The sequence below is a fragment of the Tasmannia lanceolata genome, unplaced genomic scaffold (assembly GCF_043159265.1).
Source record: "Tasmannia lanceolata isolate RefF3 unplaced genomic scaffold, GAP_Taslan_0.1 ptg000002l, whole genome shotgun sequence".
NCBI classification, from domain to species: domain Eukaryota; kingdom Viridiplantae; phylum Streptophyta; class Magnoliopsida; order Canellales; family Winteraceae; genus Tasmannia; species Tasmannia lanceolata.
The window spans coordinates 45,690,479-45,717,282 of NW_027518679.1; the positions used below are offsets into that span (position 1 = coordinate 45,690,479).

A 26,804-nucleotide genomic window follows, 5' to 3' on the forward strand; every position below is an offset into this window, starting at 1 on the left:
CAAACTGATGTCTTCCAGGTTTTCAGTCTTGCAGACTGCTTGTCTCAACTCTTGTTTGCACTGCTTGCATTCTTGAGTTTTCACTCTAAACTCAATTTCTGAAATTCTCCATAACTGAGGAGCTACTTTTGTATCTCACCAACTTTCTGTCTGTGGGAAGTCTTTGCTACTGACTAGATTGCCTTCTTGAATTTTTCAATCTAGCAAACCGCTACCCTTACTTTGCATAAGTCAACCTCTTTGGTTGTTGACTTAGCGAGAAAAAATAATTCTCACTTTTCTCTAGGCCGCCCTTTCAGGTTTTCAACCTAGCAGGTATTCAGACTATCGTTCTTCTCATTTCTTTCTGTTTTTGTATTCAATTGCCTTGAACCTTTGCTCGTTTCACCAGAAGGACTTTCCAGGTAAGCTTGGATTCAAAAAGGTTGGATATCTAAGGTTCTAAGAATTTGGACCGAATCTGGTCTTGCCAGACTACCTACGTACCCCAAAAATGGAGGATCAGATCCGCGTAGTTCACTTTGGGGTTTACAAAGAATGGTTTAGCTTTTTAGCTTCAAAATTTTGGAAGGGGGATGATTTAGCTTTTATCCCCAAGGTTTGACCGAACCTGAATTGATCAGGTTGCCTACGTACTCACGAAGAGTTGGGGATCAGGTCCGCGTAGTTCGGGTGCATAAAATGCCCCTGGTTTATAATGTGGTTGAAAGAATTGTTTGGTCTTAAAATGTTGGCTCAAAGGGCTCACAAAAGGATTTTTTTTAAAAAAAACGTTGGGATTTTGGCTATAAAGGCTCAAACGTCCAAGGATGGCCTCCTGGTGTTTTGACATACAAGCTTTTTGAGAAATAAGGTTCAAAGGCATTGAAAATTTTTTTTTATCGAGAATCTGGCGGTATTTGCAAGCAAGACTTCAACCATAATGTTCTACTCTTCATCTCGGAGATCTTGAATCCATCTTCCAGATTCCACAACTCTCATGAATCTCCAAATGCTAAAGATGATTCTCATATACAATCTGTCTCACAGACTCCATCATCTGGATTTTTTATATTCTTAAGGAGTTGTTTTAGGGATACATTCCCTTCTCCTTCTTATCTTTTCATGCTCTTGGACATTAGGAATGTCCTTACTTTTGAAGCATTCCACCTCGGAATCTCATTGAAAACATGTAGCCTAAGTGCTCTTTTCGGGCTCGAATTGATGACTTCATTTTCTGAAAGTCTTCTCTAAACTTCTCATCAGCTCGACTGGATGTCTGATGCTTCACTCTCTTGAATTTTGCTTTATGACTGATATCTAAAGCCGATGGAGTCTTGCTTTGCACAACAACAGGGCGTTCACCCTGTTCATCCTTATAGGATCAAGCAAGACTACCTCGAACCCCCTCTAAATAGGTTTATCAATTCTTTGCGCTCCTCGGGAGATAAAGTTTTGCCAATCCATCTTTCCCGAGTTTCAGATTCCGATACCACTATCAATAGCTTCGATTTCTTCTTTGAGTGGCTACGCTCGACGCTCTTCCTCTCGTTTGATCATGTTTCAGATCTCGAGGGGAATTTCGTCTGCATTCTCATCCGAGAAGGGTGTCTTTAGTTATTTTAAACATTAGATCAAGAGTGAATCATAGAATATCAAAGGTATGAAATCAACAGCTTTATTGAATTGAAAAATTTCAAGTACATCAATAGTTCTCAACACGCCTCACTGGGCTCTACATCAGACTTGAGAGAAAGCAAAATATTGACTCTAAATGAGAAAGACTGACAGGCATGACACACACTTTTTTTTTTATATTGACACTATGACTCACCAACTTTCAACACAAAAGTTGGTATACACTTGATAGAAACATCTTGAAATATGACACTTGAAACATGACTTTTAAACAGAGACAAGGGTTTGGCACTGAAATTCTCGAGTAGCACGCCTTCCTCCATGATGTTGTCGGCTAGTGGTTCCGATCTTGGTATAGGAATCTCGAAGAGGCGGTCCCATGTAGTTCTGTCTACCTTGCCCAAACTGCCCTTGAAAACCAGCTGGTGGCATCATGCCCTCTGCCCTGACATTCTTCGGAGGCTCAAATTCTGACATCTTTCCTTTTCCTTTCGATTCATTTCCCTGCTCTGAGGTGGCATAAGCAAATGTGGTGGAACCTTTGAAAGGTTGAATGGGTCTAACCGGTGCATAATTCACTGAAGCATAGAGTTCAGGAAGAAGGGAAGAGTCTCCATCTATCTCGTCCTGAATTTTGTGTTTCAATACCAGGCACTTTTCTGTCGTATGACCAATACCTCCGTGGTACTCGCAATACTGATCTCTTCTCCAGTGTTTGGGGATTGGGTTAGGAAGAAGCTTCGGATCTAAAAGTGTCAAACGACCTTCATTGACCCATTTCTTCATGATGACTTCCTGAGAACAAGGTAGTTGAGCGTATTCCCTCCTCAGTTTCTGACCCATCCTTTCTTCCACTTCTGTGATTGGCTTTTTAAAGGGTTGACGATAGGGTCCAACATTCTTAACTTCACTAGGAACAATGGCAGGCTTTGTCACACTATGCAAATCAACATATCTGTCAAGAATTAAACTCTGAACTGATGTTTCTTCTGTCATAGTACCCATATCGGCAAACTGCTTAGGAGCTGAATCACATCCGGTAGACAGATATCGTATTTGAGTTTTCATCTCCCTCACTTCTTCAGTTAACATGGCCATCTGACCAAAAAGCTTAACCATCCAGTTTTCCATTCTGATGAGGGCCAACCTTTCAAAAGATTCTCCCATTGGTCGAGAGTTTGATAGACTAGGTGGTGTTTCTGAGATAGGACGAATGAGGGATGCAGGATCCAATAATGGTTCATCCGTAGAGATAGCTCCTACCATCGGTAAAGGTCCAACTGACCTTCGCATTGTTTTTCTGGTAGCACCTGGTTCTCCAACAACTACCTTACCATCCTTGATAAGTTTTAGGATCTTATGTTTCAAGGCTTGGCAACTGTTGGATGAATGTCCATGAACTCTATGATATTCACAGAAGTCTTGTTCATAAAAGTTGCTAGGAAGAGGGTTTGGAAGAGGAGAAGGTTCAGGAAGTTCAAGTTTACCCACTCCGACCAATTCTCTCAAAGCTTTTTCAAGATTCTTTGGCAATGGAGGAATCTCTTTATCTGACTTCTGAATAAGCTTGCTTCCTTTCTGAGCTACCTTCTTGAAAAGTTGACGAGAGGTTTCCACATTGCTGACATCTTCAGCTGCTACCATAGTCCTCTTTCCGTCTCTAACATCAGTTGAGGTCCTTGTCTTTAGGCCTTTGGCCAGTGCATCCTCTACTTGGGTTCCCGTCTTGATGAGGTGATTGAAATCGACAAAGTATTGGATAGCCATATGATGGTAATACTGTGGAGACAGATTCTTAACCACAATCTTGATCTGATCTTCATCGGACAATCTGTGGGTCATCTGAGCAGCTTTTCTTCTCCATCTGCGGATGAAGGAAGTGAAGGTTTCATCATGTCCTTGTTTCAACATTTTCAGATCCCTTTTGGTTACATCGATTCCCTCTTCCATGGAAAACTGTTCAACGAACCTATTGGCGACGTCTTCTAGGGTTCTGATCTCATCAGACTTCAAACTCAAAAACCATTTCTTTGCAGTTCCGACTAAAGATCGAGGAAATACGAGGGCAATCTGCTCTGGAGAGAGGCCATGCTGTTGCAAAATAGGAATGACGGACTTCAAATGGCTTGTGGGGCATCCCGTCCCATCATACTTATCAAGATCAGGTACTGTGAAATTATGAGGAAGAACAACACCTGGGGCTATCATGAAATCGTCCATGTTCAGCTTTTTAGGGCCTTGGAACTTCATGCTTTCCATTTCTCGGGTGAGCATATCCAACCTGTCAGCTATCCCTTTACTCTTGTCTGGTCTATCAAGATGGGGAAGATAGTTTTCTTCTGCGTACTGCTCTTCATCAAAGTCATCCTCAACTGGAAATACAACAGGCTTAGCTGCCACCGGGGGTGGAGGAGGTATAAACGGAATTTGCTGAGGTGCAAGTCTTTCAGAAGCAGAACCTCTATCACTTTTCAGACGGACTATCTCCTCACTCATATTATTCATCTGTTGAAGCATAGTCTTCATCAATTCATTCATTTCAGCCAGAGTATTTCCGGATTCAGCCATAGGTTCTAGTGTGGGTTGAATAGAAATAGGTACTGCAAATGAGTGAAGTCAACAAGGTCAGACTCCCGTCATGGAATTGACAAACACTATAGTTCAATATAGGGTAATCAAATGAAAATCTCATATGCAAGTTGAAACAAGAGATGATGCGAATATATCTTTCCCATGGATAAAATCCGGCAGCATAACATCTATGCAAGGAGATGTGGTAAGATAAGCACATAGAGTTTGTCAGCAAGTCTAAAGGATAACAATCACACTAAAAATGTGTTGGGTAAAATTCGGCAGCCTGACGGCCACACAAAGGGACCCCACAAGTCATCATAAGGGTATATGGATAAACTCGGTAGTATAGGACTCCCAGCAAGGATACTTGCACTCAAATGATGGTGGCAAGATAGGCTCATGAGTGAAAAACAGAATATGGTCATCGGAGGGATGTGAGGGACTGACCATGAATGACGACATTTAGAGATGGGTTGAATTTGCAACCAAAAGATCTAAGGATAGATCGTGACCATAAGAATGATGATTAGAAGCCATCGATCTGATCATAATCTAAAAGAATGAATAGATAGGGATAATTGATTAGATTAGGAATGAAAACCTAACTGAGAGGTAAACCCCAATATAATAATGAAAAATACGGATCAATTTTAAGACCAATAGATCAAGGAATAGATTATGGATAAAGAACCAATAATCTAATGATAATCCACATAATGGATAAAATAGAAAGAATTGATTAGATTACGAGGGAGAACCTAACTAAGAGGTAGGCCCTAATCTAAATATATGGAATATGGATCAATGATACAAGGTATGAATCAGATCTATGATCAAAAGATCAGAAAAAAGACCATGGTCATAACGATGACAAGTAGAAGTCACCAACCAAATCTAAATCTCAAAGAATAGGACTGATTGAATTAGATAGGAAACATTACAAAGGAGTAAGCCGTAATCTAATAATCAATATATACACATATACATATATATCCTAACCAGGGGCACCAGCCCTAAATATAATTCCGCAGAGTCAAGAAGCTTGACTCAAGACAGACATGTGAGTGTACTAGGACCGCGTTGTAGTCACATAGGGTGAGCTACAATAATCTATGGATAGGATATGGTTCCTAAATCTAGGCTTCAACATGTATAAGCAATACATGTTCGTCCTTATATGAATGCAATATATATATATATATATATAAGCACATGCAGATCCTAATTGGGGTTTCACTAAGTCAGCAAATATATTCATGTACATAATATATGTAAAATGAAAGTAGAGCTCCGGACTCAGTATATCGGGTACTATGCTTATGATCCATACTTATAATGTATAACACAAGTACGTCTAGTGTTATACATAGTATGCTTCATTGCTCATCGGCTGCTGTAAACACAAGTACGCCTAGTGTTTACGGCTGCAGCACCGGCGCATAGCTTGGTAATAGATACAACAGCACCATCTGGATAGTGATATCCCATGAGGCACGCATTATATCTATCCCATGGAGCCAATAATAATAAAAATCAATAAAAGAAAAAATAAAATAAAAATGATGTATGCTGTGCAATGTGTGAATTCCTTGTTTTAAACACCTATTTGGTGCCCCTGGATTCTAATCGATTAAATTCCCATTGATAATGACTTTAGTTCAAAATTCTTCAAAATTAATAAAAATGGCATTTTAACAGAGTTAGGCAATATCTCGAAAGATGTCCCCAGCAGAGTCGCCAGCCTGTGGACCCCGATCCGGAGAGAGGGGCGGTGAGAGACGTACCCCCACGCTCGCAGTCTATGGATCATCCACGTGAATGGAGAGCTCTACCAAGGAACTCTCGAAAGAATGTGCCTCTCACAGCATGAGTGGCGATGCAAAGGTGAGATACCTCTCGATTCGGGGACTAGCCCAGATTCGAGGTGTACCTTAAACAAAGAAGAGTCGCCATCCAAGGAAGTGGGCCAAGGATCCCATACTATGCTCTGTTGCAACGGATAACCAGAGATATAAAAAGAAGGTTCGTGCCTGGTTACGAAATCGGAAGGTCTAAAGAGCACATCATCCGCCCAAGTGCAAGCATCTGGTCTCTTATGCCATTTATAATTGATTTTGAAGAGTTTTGAGCTAAAGTCATATGAAATGGGAACGAATATCTCCGAGAAGACGTCTATCTAATCATGCATGTCTCGGAGATGATTAATAAACACACACAAAATAAATGAAAGAAGTGTCGCCTAAAAATAGCTAGGTTATGAGTGTCATACCTAGTTGGTGTCTGAGTTCTGGTGTGCAAACACATGCATACTTCAGCTAAAGGTATAGGATCTGTATATGAAAGTAAGAAAACACAGCAAAACATACAACACAATTCAATTTTATACATGACTGGACAAAAAATGAGTCCTAAAACTCTAATGCATTGACTCGGACCAAGATGGCCATCCATCTTAGCTGCTCTACGTATCCCGGCCTCGGGAAGAATCGGAGTCAACGTAGTTCGATGACCTATTCTAAACTATGATGCCTAAACATCTAAAACCGCTATCCTAAACTCGATCCACTAGACTCGACTGATTTTTTAAAGCTTTTTATACAATTGCTTAAGTTCGAGTGAATTGTAATTTTCAGGACTCTTTATATGCCCTAACTAATGCAAGTTGATTAGCCTTAAGCTAATGCAGGTGGGCCCTATATCCTATGTGTATCTAGGCTGTGCAACCTAAGGAAAACCATGGGCTGACTATATGCTTCCTAGTCTAGCCATCGGTTCGACTAAATGTCTAACCGATCGACTCGAGGCCTCCTAACTCTAGGGACACTCACACGACAGGACACACCATATCAATACAAATCAGGACAGCCTCCTAACTCTAAACACTGCAAACAGCTAAGACAGACTCCTAACTCTAGAGGAAGATCTTTTTGAAAAAGGTTTTGAAATATTTTTGTAATTTTTTGAAAGGTTTGAAATGTTTATTTTGAAAGGTTTGGCTGGACCTAGGATGTGAATCCCAAGCTGCACTACGTACCCTGTTGAAAGGGATCAAGCCAACGTAGTTCGGAAATAGAATTCCTAACTACTCTCCTAATGACTTAAGATTTTTGAGATTTTTAGTTTTTTAGATGTTTTTGATATTTTTGACACTAGAGGATAGAAAACTATCATCATAAGGGGAGGACAGACTTCTGGAATCCCGCAAAGGTCGGACAGCATCCTATGCTTTGCGGGGGAAAAAGACAGAAACACGACTCTGCAAGGGTTGGACAGCATCCTATACCTTGCAAGAGCGGATAGAAAAAACATGATATGATAAGAGGTTGGAAAGAAATCTAACCCCTATGATGATAGGACTGACTCCCTACACTAAAGACGGATTCCTATGCTAGTGGAAAAAGACTTACTCCCAGCGCATAAACCTAAGAGGGGAGTGCTAATGAGACTAGGGTAGTCTCCTAAAAGAAGAAAAAATAAAGAAGGGTGCTAGTAAGACTGGGCGAATCTATATGAGAATGACCACCTAATGAGACAAAGCATGTCTCCCTAAAAGATATGACGAGAAAAGCAAAAGAGACAAAGCCTGTCTCCTCAAAAAGATGATAACCACTAGGATAAATGAGACAAGGCCTGTCTCCTAAGAAGGGCTCTAGATAGCTCTTCCATTGCCCTTGCAATGATAAGGCTCCTAATGCTTAAGGATATCTAAAAGACTGGGCAAGCCTTAAAAATAAACGAGGGGACGGCTACTTGGACTGTGCAAGTCCCCTAAGGATGGGCTTGGGCTAGCGCCTTCATCGCCCTATTATTTATTCTAAAAACAAGATCAAAACCTTTTAAAGCGAATAAAATAATGTGAGCATATTTCTTTTATTCTACTGATAATTGCACAATCTCTCAACCCTATTCTCTTTTATATTAGCAGGTGAAGATAGAAAACACTTACACCCCGGATGATAAAAGCAGTTGTGAAACGTGAAACAAGTTTCTGAATATTCAAGTGCACCAAATATACAATATGTAATCCAAGATTATATGAAAGGATATGAATGTAGACAAGATGCTCAAACAAGGCAGCATTCAAAACAATAACATTTTCAGACCATGTGGCAGCAAGGGGCAACAATTTTACACAAGGCATGGATGATTACGACAGTTTAAATTGAGTGGCAGCACACCATTAGGCAAAATGCTAGCCCTGGTTTAGACATGGACCATACATGAGTTGGTTAAAGCAGTTTTTTTTTTATGTAAGTTGAGGATTTATCCCAAAAATAAACATATGTAAAATATGGCCATTGAGCAGTTGTACCACAGACAATAAGAAACAGAACAAGCAAATGCAAAGAAGAAAGTAATTATGTGCTCAAACATCATTCAGCAATGGGACAAAATCAATGATTCTCAACTGTAGCATCTAAAGAATAATGCTAGGTATACTATTATACTTAAGAACACATATAACTCAATCATCCTCTATTCAAATAAGGTCAACTACATATCTAAATGAATTAGATTCATACCATCATTGAAAACATGTGTAAAATTGTCTAGAGAATTAACAAGGACACTATAATATTTAGATGCCTGCACAAATATGCTCTATACTAATCAAGTCATGACAATGATCACTCACCGATGAAACTAATGAAGGATAAACATTTGAATCCAATGAGATTTCTAAGAACTGCTCCTTCATAATTGAACTAGATCATTAGGCTGACCTTTAGATGGTTGGAATTTGCTCCTCGTTTTCTTTTACATATGCAAAGCTCTAAATCAAAAGAGCTTCCAAATCAACTCCTCCTTATTTCTCTGCTCCAAATTCCCTCACTCGAGACCTTAAATCATTTGTATCTTCAATTTCTCTGAGAAAAGTCATCGGAGAAAGTAACCTCACTTTCTTTCTCTATGAAATTTCAAGGAGCTGCCGCCGGATTTCGTGGAGAATTGCCGGAAAAAGAGCCGTGAAATTACCGGACGGAATAAATTTCTAGAAAATGTGAGCACGTGGCCGAAACGAGCAAGATTCACCGGATTTTAAAAGATCGCCGGATCTGATTTCGAATGGCCGGAATCTATGATGCTGACCGGAAAAATGAATCTTGGCTGAAGTTTAGGGTTTGGATAAAACTCGGTTAGGGTTTGGAGCGAAAGTCTAAGTTTTCAAACTAAGAAAATGACAAATGTAGAGGTTAGAAGGAAGAAAAGAGATCTGCGAGGATGATGTTGGCCGATGACCGGTCGGATTGTGGCCGGAATCCGGTTAAGTTTGCCGGAGAAGATAGAATTCCGATCGAAAAAATGAGCTTGGGTTTAAGTGAGATCCAAGAAACTTTGCAGAGGATGAAGAAGAAGATGATGAATCCGTAGGGTAGATGTTAGCCAAAGATCAAGTTAGACGACCGGAGACGTAGCTGGAGCTTGCCGGAAAACGGCCGGAGAAGAAGATGATCGGTGAAAAAAAAAATGGTTAGGGTTTGTAACAAGATCCATTTTCCCTCTCTTCTTTCTCACTCTTTCTCACTCTTAAAAAGACAAAAATCAGCAAATGAGAAAGAGATCCCTAAATTAGAGCTCTAAACTCCTATTTATAGAGGTTTGGGGCTCATTTTAGCCTCTCTTAAGCTACCTCAAGGCACCCCCTAATTGACATTTTCCTTTGCTTTGTATTAGAAAGTAGTGGTGCAAGTAAGAAAAATGGGGTGGTGTGGACCCCGATCCTGAGGACGAGTGCCGAGGGACGCGAGATCCCACCCGCAATCCTCTAAGATCTCCACAACGTGAAGGAGAGCTCTACCAAGGAACTCTCGAAACGGATGCCACCCTCACAGCATAGCATGAGTGGCGATATAAAAAGAAAGAGATGCATCCTGATCCGGAGCCAGGGCTCGAAACCAAGATATATCTGAAAATAACTCAGAGTCGCCATCCATGGACATGCCATGGAACCAAAACAAATGCTCTGTTTGCAATGGATAACCAGAGATACAAAAGGTCCGTGCCTGATGACGAATGGGGAAGGGGTTAGGCGCCCCCAATTCGCCCAAGTGCAAGCACCTGGTCTCTTATGCCATTTATTATTAACTCCAAAGAAGTTTGGGTAAAAATCATGTGAAATGGGAACAATCCTCAGGATTCGTCTACCTAAGCATGCATTTCCTGAGGATAAAATAATAAGCACACATAAAATAAAATGAAAGATGTGGCACCTAAGCATAGCTAGGTTATGAGTGACATGCCTAATGGGTGTCTAAGTTCTGATGTGCAATCACATGCAAGCTATAGCTAAAAGGTATAGGATCAGTACTAGAAAATAAGAAAAACACATCAAAACACACAATAACAATACAACAAATCCTAAGACTCTAAATTATTAGCCCGAGTCCTCGGATGGTCTGGTATTCATCCAAAGAAGCCTACGTATCCCCGCCTCCACGAGAATCAAGGCAACGTAGTTCTTCGCGCCTATTCTAAGCTAGGATGCCTAAGACACCTAGACCTCTATCCTAGACTCGATCTAAAAGACCGGACTAGTTATTAAAGTTTATTGTACGATTATTTAAATTCCAGTGAATTGTGAATTTTAGGACACCCTATATGCCCTAACTAAATGCAGATTAGCCCTAGGCTAATGCAGGTGGTTCCTACAACCTACGTGTAACTAGGCTGTATGCCCTAAGGAAAACAATAGGATTGCTAACGTATCCAAGACCTAGTCATCGGTCGGCGATGTGAATCGCCAACTGACCGGACGGAGGCGCTCCTATAACTCTAGGACAAACCCCTAACTCTAAAACAAGCACACAACAAACAAACAATCAAACAACCTATCAAAAGAAAAACCCTAACTCTAAAACTCTCTATCTAGGAGAAACTCCTAACTCTAGAGGAAGATCTTTTGAAAACAAGATTTTAAAGGTTTTTGAAGAAGGTTTAAAACATTTATTTACAAAAAAGTTTGGCTGGACTTGGGATATGGATCCCAAGCTGCACTACGTACCTCGTGAGAGAGGATCAAGCCAACGTAGTTCGAAACGAACTCTCAAACTACGCTTCTAAAAGAAACACTCACACTTCAGATTTTTTTAAGGTTTTTTATATTTTCAAATGTTTTTGATATTTTTAAAGTTTTTTCAAATATTTTTGAGTTTTAAATTTCTAATGTTTTTTGGATTTTAAAGCTTTTCCAATGCTTAGGACCTTTAAATGTTTTCAATCTTAAAGGGAACACGCAAGAACAACCATAAACTAGGGCAAAGCCCTAAATCCAAAAGGGGAAACCCGGAATAAGCAACTAACGCCTCAAAGAGACGAACCACAACAAGAAAGATAGCGTCCCAAGAAGAGAGAAAACGATCCAAGATCCCAAGCAAGCAAAGCTCTAATAAGACTGAGTTAGTCTCTAATCAAAATGAAATAACGACAACTCTAAAGGAGAAACTCCTAACTAAAAACACTAAAGGGGGGGAACAAATGAGTCAGAGACTCTCTAATAACACTACCGAGTTAAAGACTCAACTCTAAAAGGGGAGGCCACTCTAACATGAGGCTAGGTAAGCCTCCTAAAGGGGAAACTCTCTATATGAGACGAGGCTTGTCTCCGAGACACAAATGACGTAAAAAGGAATAAGAGACCCTGTGCATATTTGGCAAAGGTAAAACACCCAGCCGGGCCGGACAGCTACCTAGCCCTAGGGTGCAACAAATGTGCAACCCAATACCCATAAGGGTAGGGGTATGAAGCCAAGCCGAGTAGGGTGTTCTCCCAAAACCAAACGGCGCACAAAGAGGAGGTTTAGCAAGAGAATGAGACCGGGCGGGTCTAAAAGGAATAAGAGACCGTGGCATATTTGGCAAAGGTGAAACACCCAGCCGGGCCGGACAGCTACCTAGCCCTAGGGTGCAACAAATGTGCAACCCAATACCCATAAAGGTAGGGGTATGAAGCCAAGCCGAGTAGGGTGTTCTCCCAAAACCAAACGGCACACAAAGAGGACTAACGAGAGAATGAGACCGGGCGAGTCTCCCAAACACACACAAAAATGGGCTCCAAGTAACCTTATCATTGCCCTGAGAAGGGTTCTAACTAGTTAAATACTCTAAGAGAAGGAAATCCCTTAACCTGCAAAAACTCTAAGGCAGGAAGGGAAGAGGTTGGCTCAAGAAACGTTCTGTCATAGCCTGATCCTTGAGGACAGGAACTCTGAAACTGAATCCTCAGGCGTGGACTAAAGAATTGACGAAATCGTCGGAGTTGGGAGTTCGGATTCCGTTGGAGTCAACAGAGCTGAAGATAAATGATTGAAAGCTCACACAGTAAACGGACGATGTGAAGGCGCAAATTGGATCGGGCGCGGTCTTGGCTCCGGCCAAACTACCGGAGAAGAAGATCAAGGACTCTTCCCCTCCTCTTTCTGCTATTTTCCTCCCTCTGGTTTTTCTTCGCGAGAGAGAGAGAGAGATCGGAGGGAGACTCATCATGAGGAGAGTGGTTGTCCCCCTCATGTCCCCCCCCATTTTCTTAATTTTTCAAAAAAAATAAAAAAATAAAAAAAATAAAAATCATTACATGCATCGGATACCAAAAGAAAACAAAAAAAACATACTCATTACGCCCAATTTTAAAACCAAAGAAAATGATGACTGTCCTTATCCTCTCTTTGAATACAAGCGGATCCCACATTAGCGGGCCCCACACCAGCGGGTCCCACATCAGCGGACCCCACATCAGCGGGCCCCACACAAAACGGGTCCCACATCAGTGGGCCCCACACAAGCGGGTCCCACATAAACGGGTCCCACATCAGCGGGCCCCACACCAGCGGGCCCCACACAAGCGGGTCCTACATAAACGGGTCCCACACAAAACAGGTCCCACATCAGCAGGCCCCACACAAGCGGGCCCCACACAAGCGGGTCCTACATAAACGAGTCCCACACAAAACAGGTCCCACATCAGCAGGCCCCACACAAGCGGGCCCCACACAAGCGGGTCCTACATAAACGGGTCCCACACAAAACAGGTCCCACACAAAACAGGTCCCACACACAGCGGGTCCCACATCAGCGGGCCCCACACAAGCGGGTCCCACATCAGCGGGTCCCACACAAGCGGGTCCCACATCAGCGGGCCCCACACCAGCGGGTCCTACATAAACGGGTCCCACACACAGCGGGTCCCACATCAGCAGGCCCCACACCAGCGGGTCCCACACAAACGGGCCCCCATAACTAGAAATATTACAATCAAAATCTCAGAAAATCCAGCGAAGACTTCCTTTCACAGTAGTTTTTCTCTTATTATTATTTTTAACCAAATTGTTAGGAACATCCATTAAAACAACAAAACCAGATTCCTATTCAAATCTACTCAAATACAATCAACTGAAACATAAACTTTGTATATATAAAAAAAAAATAAAAAATCACACAGGAAAAGCTAACATCCAGAGAAAACATGATTTAAATTTCCAGTTCTAAGCATAAGCATTGAAAGTATATAAAAAAAAAATGAGAAGAATTATGAAGGGAAATACCTTTTTTTGAGTCAATTCTAGCTATGCTTTGGTCCAATCTACTCTGGTTCTTCCTCGATCAACAGTAAGAGAATAGGTTTGCAGTAAATTGAGGAGATCGCGACGGATTACAAAGATCGGAGAAGACGATCGGAGCTAAGGTTTGGATCGGAAATGAATCGGAGATGGATCGGAGAAGTATCAGAGAAGGATCTCAGATCGGAGCTTAGATCGGAAAAAATGAATCTCAGATTTGCAGAAAAGGCCGGAGGAAAATGGGGGAAGACGATCGGAACACGGCCGGAGAAAATGGAAGCCGTAGGATTGGAGGTGTAGAGGTTGCCGGAGAAGGATCGGAGATCCGATGGATCTGACCGGAGAAGGATCGGAGCTTAAAATTCTACCGGAGAAGGAGCTTTTACCGGAGAAGAAGGAGTACGGTGGCTAACAAGTGGTGAAGGGAGTGATGTGGAGAAAATCCGGCGGTCGGATCTTGCCAGAAAAGAAGAAAAAGATCGGAAAAGCATGGGTTAGGATTTGAAAAAAATGGGGATCTCTCTCTCTGCGAATTTTTTCTTCTTGTGGTACCCGATCCCGCGAGAGGGGTGTGGGGCGCGAGCCGCCGCTCTCTCTCTCTTGGTCTCTCGTATCCACGCGATTGGCGTGTGCATTTTATTATTGATTTGAATTAATCTTTCCTGTGAACTTGGGATCACTAAGGCAATCCGAATTCCACACGAAAGAGACTGACAGAGTCGCCACCTAGATGTGGGATCTAGGACCCGTAATTAACCAGAAATCTAAACTCGCTACCTGGTTACGAGAATGGAAGGTATGGGGAGTTATCCACCACATGCACCATTCTTGCCCGATAATCGGTCTTCGATTCCAAAAGCTAACTCTTTTAAATTTATTTTAAATGGCTCATTCAACTCTATGTTAATGTGCGAACTAAGTGACATGCATCCTATGATCTAATTTCAATGTGAATCCTAAATGTGTATCTTGATTTATTAATTTGTCTGGATTCAATCTAAGTGAAAGTTCTCCTAAAATTCTAATTTCATGGAAAGTCCTAAGTGATTTGATTAAGCATTTACAAGAAAATTAATATACAAAACACCACAATTTGTTTGTGGTGCCGACTCGCGGGTGGTATGCCATCAGACATCCAAGCTGCCTACGTACCCAAGCCTCACTGGGATCAGAGTCGACGTAGTTCGGTGCACCTAAGCTAAGCTACTTATGCCTAACTCAACTAGGACACCGACCTAGACGAGATTGACTGTTTCAACAGTTTTAGGAGAAGTTATTTAATTCAAGTTGAGGATTTTATTATCTTAAGATTTCATCTAAGATGCTATATGATTCTCATCTAAATGCAAATGGTCCCTTAGACTAATGCAGGTTTGCCTTACATCCTAGTTTACTAGGCTTGTCCTAGGGAAAGATTGGGTGACTAGTGTAACTAGACCTATGGCACGGTTGCTATACATAGCAAGCGTCCGTGATGAGGCCGGACTCCTGACTCTAGGACTCCCTAAAACCTAAGACTCCCTAAAACTTAGGACACGACACGACACGACACCAGTGTTCCTAAATTGGGCTCTAAGGGTTCCTAAAGGAATTTTGAATCCACCGGCTCTTGGGAATCTCGAATTCTTTTGGGTTTGTGGAAACTTTTAGAGTTTTCTTGAAGCTTTTATTATCTGAAGGTATTTAGTGTGTTTGGTAGCTTTTAAAGTTGTTTATTTAGAAGGTTTTAGTTTCATTTGAAATTTTTAGTGGTCTTTTGGTTAATGGCTTTTAACGGATTTTTATCAGTGGATTTTAAATGGGTGAATTTTAGTTTTGTTAATTTTAGGTTGGATGTACTTTAGATTAATGTCTTTCGATTTTGGTTTGGAAAATGACGTTAACACAACCAAGTTTTGACAATTGCACAAATTCGACAAACCATTGACCATTAAAAGATCTGACAAATGCAGCCCACTAAAACTGTCGTAACTCTTTAACCGCTTGGCCAAATTCAACGTACAAACATGCGTTGGAAAGATCTTTTATAGGGCTACAACTTTGTAGTTCTCCATTGTTTGTAAATCTGTGATTTAGAGGTTCGAATTTGTGTTGCAAACAAAAGGACAGCAACATTAAACTGGAAATGCCTAAAGGTGTGCCGCAACCATTTTGGACTTAACTTTTTAACCGCTCGCTGTCTGATCTAGCACGAATACTCGTTGGAAACGGCACGAAAATATCTACGACTTTGTAGTTAACCATTTCCCACGATTCTGTTGTTTAGAGGTCGAAAAATCTGTTTAAAGTCTAACAGCTAGCACTATGACGGGAATGATATTGGCACCCCCATGTTTTCTTTTGATAGTTCTTATTTTTTTAGTGATTAAAAGACGGTGAATATGAAAAATGGCTTGAATGGGCCTGAGATTAGATTCAAATGGGATGTTTGAAAAAGGGGTTGTTTTTATCTACTTGGCAAGGTGGGGTATGGATATTGGGTTCTTGAGATTGAGTGGGGGCTGTTGTTATCAAATTGGAGTGGGGGCTGTTGTTATCAATTGAAAGATGGAGGTTTTGTAAGCCAAATTAAATGGGTTTTGATAATTCATGTAAAATTCAAGTTTTCTTTCTTGTAAATGTTCAAAATTTTTAATGAATTGTTTTCCCAAAAGAAATCTAAATTCCCTAACAAGCCAATGATTTCAACATCCCATTGCAAATAGGTTCTAATGACCCTAACACATTAATTATATTTAGCATAAGTGAGAACATGACCAAGGCCAAACTAGTACAAAATTAAACATGACATCAACCAAAATATCCGCAAAACAACACTCAATCCTACAAATATAGAAAAGAAAATAAAATTCCAAAAGACATACCTTTTTGTAGACGATATTCCATGCAAACTTATGGAGAAGAGGGATTTGGTCTAGAGAGAGGGCTTGAATTTTCTAAGAGAGGGGTTCTCTCCTCTTTTCTTTTTTTTCCTCCTTCCTTTCTTTGGTGAGATGAGAGGGTATTTATAGGAGAATGGGATAGGAGGTTAGGTGAGGTTAGGTGAGGTTAGGTAAGGTTAGGTGAGGTTAGGTGATGTTAGGTGAGGTTAGGTGAGGTTAGGTGAGGTTTGGATGGTTATGATGGGAGGAGAGGTTAGGTGAGGTTAGGTGAGGTTTGAATGGTTAGGATGAGAGGAGAGGTTAGGTGGTTTTGGATGGTTAGACCCAGGTCATGATCTGCCATTGATCTAACGATTTACGGAAATCGGGTCTCGGAATGGAATCAGGGTCCGGGCTATGAAGTGACCCTAGCTTATTTTGTCCCGATTGATGATCCGTAAAGTCAGATCAAGATATTAATAACCTAAAACATATAAATCAATGATAGAGGGGGTTCTCACATGGATTTAACACACTAATTTATTTGTTGATTAAAACAAAACAAAATGGGGTGTCTACAGATGCCCCTCTTTGGTAGAGATGACGTAGTCATTGAATACCAAAGTTAAAAATGACAGAACCATTTTGCGTAGTTTTAATCGACAAAGGACTCTCTAGATACAACGCACCTTAACATAATGCAAAACCTTAGATGAAACCCTAGAACTTGAATAATAATAAAAACTCGATGCGGCGCCGTTCACAAACGGGCAATTAGAGAATGAGATATCATTTTCGAATGGATTCTGAAGGGAAAGGACAAAGATCGCTCTCAAACAGTTTTTAGAAGGAGATGAGACGCCGCTCACAAGCGGGTTCAACGAGGATAAGAAGCATTCCCAAATGGACTTGGATAATGAGGCACCGTTCACAAACGGCCTCAAGGAGGATAGAAAACCATTCACAAATGGACTCGAGAAAAGAGGCACCGTTCACAAACGGGCTCAAGGAGAAGACAAGACCATTCACAAATGGACTCGAGAAATGAGGCACCGTTCACAAACGGGCTCAAGGAGGAAGATACCATTCACAAATGGATTCGAGAAAAGAGGCACCGTTCACAAACAGGCTCAAGGAGAAGACAAGACCATTCACAAATGGACTCGAGAAATGAGGCACCGTTCACAAACGGGCTCAAGGAGGACGATACCATTCACAAATGGATTCGAGAAAAGAGGCACCATTCACAAACGGGCTCAAGGATAAGACAAGACCATTCACAAATGGACTCGAGAAATGAGGCACCATTCACAAACAGGCTCAAGGAGAAGACGAGACCATTCACAAATGGATTCGAGAAATGAGGCACCGTTCACAAACGGGCTCAAGGAAAAGACAAGACCATTCACAAATGGATTCGAGAAATGAGGCACCGTTCACAAACGGGCTCAAGGAGAAGACAAGACCATTCACAAATGGATTCGAGAAATGAGGCACCGTTCACAAACGGGCTCAAGGAGAAGACAAGACCATTCACAAATGGACTCGAGAAATGAGGCACCGTTCACAAACGGGCTCAAAGAGGACACGAGACCATTCACAAATGGACTCAGAAAATGAGGCACCGTTCACAAACGGGCTCAAGGAGAAGATGAGACCATTCACAAATGGACTCAGAGAATGAGACACCTGTTCACAAACGGGTTCGAGGAGAAGACGAGACCATTCACAAATGGACTCGAGAAATGAGGCACCGTTCACAAACGGGCTCGAAGAATTTAGAGATTTTTTTATGAACTTGAATTTGACGTAGGAATGGATTTTTATTTTTATTTTTTAATTAAGGATTTGGATTTGATAAATTTTTTTATTTTTGGAAAATGAGGTACCGTCCGCAAACGGGCTCAAGGAGAAGATGAGACCATTCACAAATGGCCTCGAGAAAAGAGGCACCGTTCACAAACGGGCTCAAAGAGGACATGAGACCATTCACAAATGGACTCAGAGAATGAGAAACCTGTTCACAAACGGGTTCAAGGAGAAGACGAGACCATCCCCAAATGGCCTCGAGAAAAGAGGCACCGTTCACAAACGGGCTCAAAGAGGGCATGAGATTTTTCATGAACTTGAATTTGACGTAAGATTGGATTTGTTTGAATCGGGGATTGGTTTTGATGAATTTTTTATTTTTGGGAAATGAGGTACCGTCCGCAAACGGGCTCAAGGAGAAGACGAGACCATTCACAAACGGCCTCGAGAAATGAGGCACCTTTCACAGAAGGGCTCAAAGAGGACATGAGATTTTTCATGAACTTGAATTTGACGTAAGATTGGATTTGTTTGAATCGGGGATTGGATTTGATGAATTTTTATTTTTGGGAAATGAGGTACCGTCCGCAAACGGGCTCAAGGAGAAGACGAGACCATTCACAAATGGGCTCGAGAAATGAGGCACCGTTCACAAACGGGCTCGACGACACAAGATAGCTTTGATTGATGAATTCAACAATGAAAAATTTAGAGATTTTTATGAATTTGAATTTGACGTAGGATTGGATTTTTTGAATTGGGGATTGGATTTGATGAATTTTTGATTTTTTGAGAAATGAGGCACCGTCCACAAACGGGCTCAAGGAGGACATGAGACCATTCATAAATGAACTCAGAAAATGAGGCACCGTTCACAAATGGGCTCAAGGAGGAGACGAAACCATTCACAAATGGACTCGAGAGATGAGGCACCGTTCACAAACGGGCTCAAGGAGAAGACGAGGCCATTTGCAAATGGGCTCGAGAAAAGAGGTACCGTTCACAAACGGGCTCGAAGAATTTAGAGATTTTCCATGAACTTGAATTTGACGTAAGATTGGATTTGATGAATTTTTTATTTTTTTGAACTCAATGAAATCGGGGATATTATGGATCGTGCCCGACAAAGATATCGGAAACTAGGACTTTGACGAATGATGAAACGGCAAACCGAAGAACCATTACTAACAAGAATGGATTAGAAACACTTTTATGAAACTTCAACAAGATTTTTCTCAAAGAGACTGCTGGTCTTGTCTTTGGGGATTTGGATGACTGAAACCTTGAACAAGACACTTGAAATTGGTAATCTAGAACAACGGCTCTCTTGGATATAATCATGGAAAAGTGGGACTTGCCTCTTGATAGGTGTTTAGATAAACATTTCTTGACCAGGAAAGTATTTAACTAACTGGAAGGAAATTCTGAATTTTAACGGTTCATCTTTCTGAGAAATTGGCTCGACCATCATTGCATCTGAGGCTCTTCCAAGCTTAAGATGCCTTCCTGGGGTATGATCTTTTTACGGAAGCTGGGCTTTCTGATGTTTCTACTTCTGAATTCTTCTGGGTTGATCATCTTTGAAATATAGCTGTTTGACTAGATTCTCGAACTTTTTCAGGTACAATCGCAGGGAGCTGACGAGGCCGGGCCTCCTTCACCGAGACAGTTGCATCATTTGGACATATGGATGACGATTGACTCTTTTTAAATAGAAAACTTAGATAAAAGGCACTACTCAAAGGATTGAGGAGCTCTAAAGGAGTGAACATAGAATAACAACGATTGATTAACTACACTGACAGACACAGTAATGCTTCTGACTTAGTTAACGTTTTATTTGGTAAGTCTATCCTTTCAAGGAATATTTTTTTCAATTGGTAAACACTGGACTTTTTCCTTAAAACAGTAATGCCTCAATGATTTAATTACAACTCCTAGGATTGCTTAGCTCCAATGCCCCCAGTTTTGAGGATGTCACTTGAATTTGTTTGAACTTCAATTGATCTTCAGTCCTGATACCGGCTGTAACCTTCTTATAAATTTGCTTGAACTTCAGTTGATCTTCAGTCTTGATACTGGCTGTAGCCTTCTTATAATGATTCTCTTACCGTGACCAAGTCACCTCTTCAGGGTTTTTAACTTGGCGGACCGTGGTAGCCTTAACTTTTGCCTGAACCGTCTTTCTAGGTTTTCGATTCAGCAGGCTATCCCCTTAGCTTTTGCCTAAGCCGCCCTTTCGGGTTTTCAACTTAACAGGGGAATGATCTTAAATTTTGCCTAAACCGCCCTTTCAGGTTTTCAGTCTAGCAGATCTTCAAACTCCATTTTTTTTTATTCATCATCATTTTTTTTTTGTTTCGGGACCTAGATCATTAGTTCTGAACACCGGAAGGACTTTATAGGTAGGATAGGGCTTTTCAAAGAATGGCTTAAGGTTCAACAAAGATTTCGACCGAACCTGTGAATAGGTTGCCTACATATCCCCATGTAGGAATTAGGACGTGTGTAGTTCAGGGCAAATGCCCCTAGTTTGAAAATAAATTGTTTGAAGGTTAATTGATTTTTCTTTTTTTCTTTTCTTTCTGGAATAATTATCTTCTCTTCTTTTGGAACTTGTCCCTCTTTTTTTTTGGAACGATTGATTTTTCTTTTTCTTTTTCTTTTGAATCGACCGAACTCGGTTTAACCGAGCTGCCTACGTACCCCAGTGTAGGGATCAGGTCTCGTGTAGTTCGGGGGAATGCCCCAAGTTTGATGGGTTTTCAAGAAAATTTGATTTAGGCTCGAAGGGTTTGCAAATCGGTATTCTTTTGACATTGGGTTTTGATTTTGGGATTTAATCGGCCAAAGGGGGCCTTCCGATGTTCAGATTGGCTAGAGTCCGTCTGGTACTGATTATTTTTTTCTTTTTTGTTTTGTTTTGTTTTTTTTTTTTTTTTACGGAGTTTGACGGCATTTCCAGGTAAGAGATAATGGATCTTCTTCTTCCAAGATTCTAAAGTGTGCTTTCGACTTTCATAGAGCGAAACTTGTTCTTTGACATCCTCCATCTATGGATTCGTACTCTCGATATCTGATGATCACTTTTCATTGTTTGCTCTTGAACTTTTCATCTTGAATTTGTTGGCTTTTTGCTATGAATTTGAGAACCAAGGTCATTGATTGGAAATATGAAAGTTGTTTCCACTCTATGCCCCTTGTATAGCATATATCTTCTCACTTTCTTCATTTTCTTTGAGCTTTCCATCTATGTCTTGCCCCTGGTATCGGTTGTAGCTTTTCTAGACAATCTTCTTATTCTTGAAATAATTTTATCAATTCTTCACACTCTTTAGAGGGTAATGTATTTTCAATCGGCATTCACTGAATCAAAGTTTCAGTGCCAGTGTTTATCATTTCAATTTCATCTTTGAAAGGTTGGGATTGGCGCTCCTCCTCTCGTTCAAGTAATTGCTGTGACTCAAGTGGAGTTTCGTCAATTTTGTCCTCATTTGAGGAGGGAGTCTTATTTTAAGATCAGAAGCACACTTAAGAACAGACACAAGTGAACTTTTTGGAACTGACTGAAATTTTATTTAAAGAAAAGCTATTACATCAGACGACCTATCCTGAACATGCTCACGATTCACAACTCTAAATAAGAAAGAGAAACAAAAGATAACTTGCCTGGACTAGGCATTGACCTTTAACTGTAAGACCGGACTCAACAATTATACTGACCATGATGACTGACTCAACATAAAATAGTAAGTGACTAAAACTTTAACTGCTGCAACTGTTTGGCGTTGAAGGCTCGGCGAAGGCTGGTTCGTTCTGAACATCATCATGGCTGATACATTCAATTTTGGACAATGATGACTGATTCGCATAGGGAAATGCCCCTAGCTCAATGATTCTGAGAGTGAACTCTGAAGGACTTAGCAAAATAATCTTGAAAAAGGTAGCCCCTAGAGGAGGAACAGACCAGGGGTACAAGCAAGATTGGATTATCTGGACCAGGCATGATCAGATCATGAGAACGCATAATCGAAAGATTGTGAGATTCTGCATCTGCCAGTTAGGGGATGGCATGAAGATACGATCGAATCGTATGACAGAAGAACGAAAGACGCACGATCAAAAGATTAGATGAGATAGCATAAGATTGCTTTCAACGGATAGATCATGAATGACTAATCCTATGAGATCTTTGAAAATTATGGGATTTATATCCTAACCCAAAGGGAAATTTTTTTTTTTTTTTTTCACATTTTATCAGTGTTACCTGAAGGCATCAACCCTAATCCTAATCTATCGGAGTGGAGAGAGAATCTCGACTCATGACTTTGTTCGTGTATCTAAGGACCGATCGTGACCATTGGAAGATGGACCACGGCCTAATCTAGACACCAATGGGTAGGATATCCTAAACTAGGCTCACACACATGATGCACATGTGTTCGTATACTACATGCATGTGTGGGTTAATCTAGGGGTAAGGCCAAGAGTTCCCTTAGCGCGAATCCCTGTTCGATATACTGTACCAGTGTCCGGCGTATCAGTACGTGAACAAGAGATCCGTTTACGTACCATAAAGGTACTAGGCTAAGGGTGGAATGCTTCTCTAGCACAGAGGCACCAGGTGATGAAATCCCAGTCAACCATGCTAGATAACACTCCGGGTTCCTAAAATAGGACGTGTGTGCACGTGAGATGCAAGAGTTTAGATGCAAGTGATGTAAGTGTGTGCAATATGTTTGCGCAATCTATGATGCCCTCAGGTTTTGTTAGGTTAAGTTCGAGTAAAATGTGATGAGAAAATAAAACAAGACAAACTAATCTAACAAGTATAGAGTTTTTATGAGCCAGTTAAATTAAATTCAAATGAATTATCTTTTGAAATTTTAATGAAGTTAGGTGGTCCCCAGCAGAGTCGCCAGACTGTGGTACCCGATCCCGCGAGAGGGGTGTGGGGCGCGAGCCGCCGCTCTCTCTCTCTTGGTCTCTCGTATCCACGCGATTGGCGTGTGCATTTTATTATTGATTTGAATTAATCTTTCCTGTGAACTTGGGATCACTAAGGCAATCCGAATTCCACACGAAAGAGACTGACAGAGTCGCCACCTAGATGTGGGATCTAGGACCCGTAATTAACCAGAAATCTAAACTCGCTACCTGGTTACGAGAATGGAAGGTATGGGGAGTTATCCACCACATGCACCATTCTTGCCCGATAATCGGTCTTCGATTCCAAAAGCTAACTCTTTTAAATTTATTTTAAATGGCTCATTCAACTCTATGTTAATGTGCGAACTAAGTGACATGCATCCTATGATCTAATTTCAATGTGAATCCTAAATGTGTATCTTGATTTATTAATTTGTCTGGATTCAATCTAAGTGAAAGTTCTCCTAAAATTCTAATTTCATGGAAAGTCCTAAGTGATTTGATTAAGCATTTACAAGAAAATTAATATACAAAACACCACAATTTGTTTGTGGTGCCGACTCGCGGGTGGTATGCCATCAGACATCCAAGCTGCCTACGTACCCAAGCCTCACTGGGATCAGAGTCGACGTAGTTCGGTGCACCTAAGCTAAGCTACTTATGCCTAACTCAACTAGGACACCGACCTAGACGAGATTGACTGTTTCAACAGTTTTAGGAGAAGTTATTTAATTCAAGTTGAGGATTTTATTATCTTAAGATTTCATCTAAGATGCTATATGATTCTCATCTAAATGCAAATGGTCCCTTAGACTAATGCAGGTTTGCCTTACATCCTAGTTTACTAGGCTTGTCCTAGGGAAAGATTGGGTGACTAGTGTAACTAGACCTATGGCACGGTTGCTATACATAGCAAGCGTCCGTGATGAGGCCGGACTCCTGACTCTAGGACTCCCTAAAACCTAAGACTCCCTAAAACTTAGGACACGACACGACACGACACCAGTGTTCCTAAATTGGGCTCTAAGGGTTCCTAAAGGAATTTTGAATCCACCGGCTCTTGGGAATCTCGAATTCTTTTGGGTTTGTGGAAACTTTTAGAGTTTTCTTGAAGCTTTTATTATCTGAAGGTATTTAGTGTGTTTGGTAGCTTTTAAAGTTGTTTATTTAGAAGGTTTTAGTTTCATTTGAAATTTTTAGTGGTCTTTTGGTTAATGGCTTTTAACGGATTTTTATCAGTGGATTTTAAATGGGTGAATTTTAGTTTTGTTAATTTTAGGTTGGATGTACTTTAGATTAATGTCTTTCGATTTTGGTTTGGAAAATGACGTTAACACAACCAAGTTTTGACAATTGCACAAATTCGACAAACCATTGACCATTAAAAGATCTGACAAATGCAGCCCACTAAAACTGTCGTAACTCTTTAACCGCTTGGCCAAATTCAACGTACAAACATGCGTTGGAAAGATCTTTTATAGGGCTACAACTTTGTAGTTCTCCATTGTTTGTAAATCTGTGATTTAGAGGTTCGAATTTGTGTTGCAAACAAAAGGACAGCAACATTAAACTGGAAATGCCTAAAGGTGTGCCGCAACCATTTTGGACTTAACTTTTTAACCGCTCGCTGTCTGATCTAGCACGAATACTCGTTGGAAACGGCACGAAAATATCTACGACTTTGTAGTTAACCATTTCCCACGATTCTGTTGTTTAGAGGTCGAAAAATCTGTTTAAAGTCTAACAGCTAGCACTATGACGGGAATGATATTGGCACCCCCATGTTTTCTTTTGATAGTTCTTATTTTTTTAGTGATTAAAAGACGGTGAATATGAAAAATGGCTTGAATGGGCCTGAGATTAGATTCAAATGGGATGTTTGAAAAAGGGGTTGTTTTTATCTACTTGGCAAGGTGGGGTATGGATATTGGGTTCTTGAGATTGAGTGGGGGCTGTTGTTATCAAATTGGAGTGGGGGCTGTTGTTATCAATTGAAAGATGGAGGTTTTGTAAGCCAAATTAAATGGGTTTTGATAATTCATGTAAAATTCAAGTTTTCTTTCTTGTAAATGTTCAAAATTTTTAATGAATTGTTTTCCCAAAAGAAATCTAAATTCCCTAACAAGCCAATGATTTCAACATCCCATTGCAAATAGGTTCTAATGACCCTAACACATTAATTATATTTAGCATAAGTGAGAACATGACCAAGGCCAAACTAGTACAAAATTAAACATGACATCAACCAAAATATCCGCAAAACAACACTCAATCCTACAAATATAGAAAAGAAAATAAAATTCCAAAAGACATACCTTTTTGTAGACGATATTCCATGCAAACTTATGGAGAAGAGGGATTTGGTCTAGAGAGAGGGCTTGAATTTTCTAAGAGAGGGGTTCTCTCCTCTTTTCTTTTTTTTCCTCCTTCCTTTCTTTGGTGAGATGAGAGGGTATTTATAGGAGAATGGGATAGGAGGTTAGGTGAGGTTAGGTGAGGTTAGGTAAGGTTAGGTGAGGTTAGGTGATGTTAGGTGAGGTTAGGTGAGGTTAGGTGAGGTTTGGATGGTTATGATGGGAGGAGAGGTTAGGTGAGGTTAGGTGAGGTTTGAATGGTTAGGATGAGAGGAGAGGTTAGGTGGTTTTGGATGGTTAGACCCAGGTCATGATCTGCCATTGATCTAACGATTTACGGAAATCGGGTCTCGGAATGGAATCAGGGTCCGGGCTATGAAGTGACCCTAGCTTATTTTGTCCCGATTGATGATCCGTAAAGTCAGATCAAGATATTAATAACCTAAAACATATAAATCAATGATAGAGGGGGTTCTCACATGGATTTAACACACTAATTTATTTGTTGATTAAAACAAAACAAAATGGGGTGTCTACACTTCTCCACTGTCGTTTTTTTTCTCTTTTTTTCCTTTGCTGTTCTCCTCCTCTCCTTTTTCTTCGCGAGAGAGAGAGAGATCAGAAAACCCCATCATGAGTCATCATGAGGGGAGGAAATGATAGTTTTTGTCCCCCTCTTGTCCCCCCTAATTCCCTTAAATTTTGCAAAAAAATAAATAAAAAAATAAAAAACAATTTTCAAAGGCATCGGATGCCATACGAAAACCAAAACTACTCATTACGCCCATTTTTAAAACCAAAGAAAATGATGACTGTCCTTATTCTCTCGTTGAATACAATTGGATCCCACATTAGCGGGCCCCACACAAACGGGTCCCACATTAGCGGGCCCCACATTAGCGGGCCCCACACAAACGGGTCCCACATCAGCGGGCCCCACACGAGCGGGTCCCACATCAGCGGGTCCCACACAAATGGGTCCCACAAAAGCGGGCCCCACACAGGCGGGCCCCACACGAGCGGGTCCCACAAAAGCGGGCCCCACACAGGCGGGCCCCACACGAGCGGGTCCCACATCAGCGGGCCCCACATTCATTCATTTTCCG

General features: G+C 40.9%; 2 long non-coding RNA genes across 5 annotated transcripts in view; one reads left to right on the plus strand and one right to left on the minus strand.

The window, feature by feature from the left end:
* LOC143875496 (uncharacterized) overlaps window positions 1–26,804 on the plus strand; it is an 82,535-nt gene that overhangs the window by 8,802 nt on the left and 46,929 nt on the right. The gene's annotated exons all lie outside the window — the stretch shown is intronic.
* LOC143875483 (uncharacterized) lies at window positions 20,979–25,766 on the minus strand. The gene is made up of 2 exons (XR_013250129.1): window positions 25,660–25,766; window positions 20,979–22,408 (listed from the first exon to the last, which is right to left on the minus strand). It is a non-coding gene; the product is annotated as an uncharacterized LOC143875483 (long non-coding RNA).